Source organism: Trichosurus vulpecula, chromosome 8, assembly GCF_011100635.1.
Source record: "Trichosurus vulpecula isolate mTriVul1 chromosome 8, mTriVul1.pri, whole genome shotgun sequence".
NCBI lineage: Eukaryota > Metazoa > Chordata > Mammalia > Diprotodontia > Phalangeridae > Trichosurus > Trichosurus vulpecula.
Window position 1 is genome coordinate 181,041,844 of NC_050580.1, and position 3,687 is coordinate 181,045,530.

Genomic DNA, 3,687 nt, shown 5'->3' on the forward strand with positions numbered 1-3,687 from the left:
ACCTCTTTTGTTTATCCTTTTCAGTTCTAAGTATGGGGAATGGAGTCCTCACCCCAAAGAACTCAAGCCATGGGGACCTTAAAGCCCAGCATTCTAGGCTAGATTTTTCAGCCAGTCCAGCAGGGAAGCCCTGAGAAACCAGGTGCTGGGATGCAAGCCCAAAAGAAGCTTTGAACTTGGAATTTAATGGTACTAATGCTATGTAAGACAGAGTTAAACTGGAAACCTAATCCCCTTCCCCTGTCCAAAGACCAAGGTGGTGTGTAGAAAATTTAGAGGAGAGAAAATGTTTGTTCTTGCTACACCTTTGAAGTAAATATTCCTTTGTAAAAGAGATAATAAAAAAATAATATATTGGGAAGATATGTCATTTGCAGAGACAACAGAGAACTGTACTATTTAGCTAACTCCCTTGGTGAACCATTAGAAGTATTATTTTTTGAATGTGATTTATAATCAGCAGACCCTTGGAGGTTTCTGGAAATAAAAAGATAATCCAGGTGACTAGCACTGAAAAACCAATGCCCATTGCTAAGAGCATATAGGTAGTGCCAAGAACCTTTCGCCAAACCCTAACCAGCTATTTCACATAAGCTGTTGAAGCCTGAGTCAGGATATTTTGCTTGATTAATGATTGGTAACACTATAAAGATGACTGAGAGAGGAGGAGATTATGATAACTGTGGTTCTGTCTTTGTGAGAAATCATCTATCCCAAAAAGGAGTGGGGTGAAAATAAAAGAAATGTAGGGGATCAATTCTGATTAGTATAAGATGGAGAAAAGATACAAAATAAGGACATACATCTATTCACTAAACCCCTAAGGACCCATTTCTAAGATAGGATAAACCTTTTCCCCTAGGATTTTTTCCTAATAAACAAGTACCATAGGCTTTAGACCTAGATGGGACTTTTGAAATCAAGATTCAGTGAATAAAGTGCTGGGCCTGGAGTCAGTAAGGTTAATCTTCCAGAGTTCAAAGCTGGCCTCAGACACTTACTAGCTATGTGACCCTGGGCAAGTCACTTAACCTTGTTTGCTTCAGTTTCCTCATCTGCAAAATGAGCTGGAGAAGAAATGGCAAATTACTCCGGTATCTTTGTCAAGAAAATCCCAAATGGGGTCACGAAGAGTTGGACATGACTGAAAAATGACTGAACAATGAAAATACCTGATAATCCATTTTAGAGATGAGGAAAATGAGGTTTAAGGAGCTTAAGCGATTTGCATGAGGGACTAAGGAAAAGGGAGGCTGCTTATATGAAAGGTACCTGTAGCTATGTTTTCTACCCCTCTTGAAGTACTGTTGTGAGGAAAGTACGTTGCAAACCTTATAACACTTTGTAAATGTTAGTCTTTATTATTGTTGTCAGTATTATTGCTGTTGTTATTAGGTACCTCCCCAGCCTCATCTTTAAAATAAGAGACTTGAGAGATGACTTGAGTCAAAATGGTGGAGTGGAAAAAACACTAGACTGAGTCCCATAGGACCTGTTTTGGAATCACCAAAGTTGTGTTTGTCCTTGGTTTTTGAAGAGGACCATGGCATCAGGGAAATGATGACGTGACTTGAAGTTGACTTTAATTTGCACGAGGGAGGACTGTGCAAGGTCACCAGCCTCACTTTCTCCTCCAGCGCCATCTGGGTCCAGTGACCAGATATTCATCAGGATGACTGGAGATGATCCAGGATGCAACAGGAGACCCTGCCCCTTTTAGGCTAAGGCCTTTTCGTGCATTCACTTAGAGTGAGGTAATGCCCTGTGAGTAGACTCAGCTGCCTGAATGGGGACCCAGCTAATTGGGTAACTCAGCTAGTCCTCTCCCTTTTCCTCTCCCCCTCCCGCTCCCCCTCCCTCTTTCTTTCTGTCTGTCTGTCTTTCTGTCTGTCTGTCTTTCTATCTTTCTTTCTGTCTGTCTTTCTATCTTTCTGTCTGTCTTTCTGTCTGTCTGTCTTTCTTTCTGTCATTCTTTCTTCTTTCACAACCTTAAACCCAGTTCATTCTCAAGCTCATAAATTGGACCACAATAGGTCCCTGCCCAGGCTCCACTTAATGGCTGTATTTTAGGCCCTCCTGGCTCAGAGTGAACGTCAATAGTAACTGTTTCTCTTTGGAACAGCAAACCTGAGGGTCTTTCCCTCCCAGCTTGATGTTTTTTTTTTTCCTTTTTTTCTAATTAAAGGGAACATCCCTTGACTCACTTCTTAATCACCAAAGTACTACTTGCTAGCTGCATGAATTTGAGCAAGTCACTTCCCATCACCAGTTCTTATTTTCTTCATCTGTAAATGAAGACATTTGGGCCAATAAATCTCTAAAGTTCTTGTCAGGTCTCAATCCTTGCAGTCCTATAAATCTGGATCTCCATAAGCAGTATCAGCAGGTTAGAGGTTGGGTAGGGGTAGAGAGAGTAGCTAGAGGAGACCCAGACACATTATCTTATTAGAACAGAACGATAATAAACAATAACCTCTGGATCAAGGGATTACCACTTCCCACCTGAAGCAACTTGGCAGTTCAGTAGACAGACTGCTGGGCCGGGACTCAGATATACTTGAGTTCAAATCCTGCCTCAGATATCTCTTATCTGTATGACTCTAGGCAAGTTACAAGTTCTGTCTGCCTCAGTTTCCCCAATTGTAAAATAAAGATAAAAACAGCACCCATGTTATGAAGATCAAAAGAGGCAATATTTGTAAAGCACTTAGCACATACATAGCAAGTGCTTCATAAATGTTTTTTCCTTCCTTCCCTACCATAGTAAACAGACCATCCTTCATTACTCACCTTTGAGTAGCTGCCACTGTTTGTCATTTAAGGTCATTATATATGTCCTTATGACCGGAAGTCATTCAGTACACATGCCTATTGAAGTAGCCTTTACAATTCTGCTAAGATTGGTCAAAAGCAATGTTCTGGTGTTTGGTGACAGGGGTTTGGGGCTAAGCCTCACTACCACAGCCCACGGTAGTGTTGGTTCTGCCCCCAGTTGCTCAGGTACATGAGACCTGTATGGTCTGTCTGTAAGGCTGGAATTGTAGGCACCTATTATTTTCTGTGTATGTACCTTGAGGAAAGTTGGCTTCTCTGGGAAGCCTCCAATAATCTTATCTTTCTACAGGTTGTAAGAGTGGACTTAGTGAGATATCCAGAGAGACTCAAATAATCCTCTGAAATTATACTAGAAGCATTGATGTTAGACTGACACTAGGCTTAGTTTAGTAGTACGTTTATTGGGGTACTTCCTTCACTCACAGTATGGGAATCTGTCAATGAGTATAAGGATCATAGAACATTCACACATGTAACACACACACACACATATACACATATGTGTGTATAGATAGATATAGACATGTAGAGATATGTGTGTGTGTATAAACACACACATATGACAGACCTCCCTCAGGGCATCCTACACTCACACAGGTTTCCAGTGATAAATTTTGCTTTTGTAACATCCACACTAGAAGTTCTACAGAACTGATTATTGCCAGGATGAGAAAACTGTAAAAGCTTATCATGAGTCCCCTGGTAAACATGGGCCTTATGCCCAAGCCTTAGCTGTTCATTTGGAATGGGGAGGTGGCTAGCCAGGAAGATTTAAGGTATGTAAATACTGAGGTTAAGGGAAGAGAAAAATAAATAACCCTCCTTGTCCCAAATATAGCTGGTGACTCACAG